This window comes from Solanum tuberosum, unplaced genomic scaffold, assembly GCF_000226075.1.
Source record: "Solanum tuberosum cultivar DM 1-3 516 R44 unplaced genomic scaffold, SolTub_3.0 scf00346, whole genome shotgun sequence".
Lineage (NCBI taxonomy): Eukaryota > Viridiplantae > Streptophyta > Magnoliopsida > Solanales > Solanaceae > Solanum > Solanum tuberosum.
Genome location: NW_006239265.1, coordinates 380,128 through 380,746, shown reverse-complemented (window position 1 = coordinate 380,746; position 619 = coordinate 380,128).

Genomic DNA, 619 nt, shown 5'->3' with positions numbered 1-619 from the left:
CAACCGCGCAAGCCAAAAGTGCAGCACTGGACGCAGAGTTAGCGGCTAAGATGGCAAGATATGTTGTCGTGAACAAAGAAACGGTTGCTATGCGGAAGGAACATGATGCCTTCAACAATGATATAACCATGAGGCTTCAAAAACTACATGGAAAATACCCTTTCTTCAACCAAGAGGGCCACCAACAGTGGTCCCGAAGGCACTGGACCTGAATCTGTTGAAGAGGAACTTGAGGAGGAAATCGTCTATAAACCTCCTTTCAAGGGACGATGGAAAGAAGAGAATGAGGAAACCGCACCCGAAGCATATGAGTTTACCCCCCGTGGCTAATACGGCAGTCAGAGGAAGGAGCTTCGGTGAAGGCACCATCTATCTTTTAGGAGCTTTCTTATCTGTTTTTCACTTTCCTTGTAATCACCAGAAATGGATGAATGAAAACGAAACTTCTTTTGTATTCGAACTACGTAGGGCCTGAATTCTCCTTAGGAAATACGTAGGCAGCCTTTCAAGGCCCGGCCCCTATCTTTTAAAATTTTCCTTTTCCCCTTCATTCTACAAGGAAGCATTGAGTTCAGATCAACGGATGCCGGAAGATGCAGCAAGAAGACCTTAGCTCAAC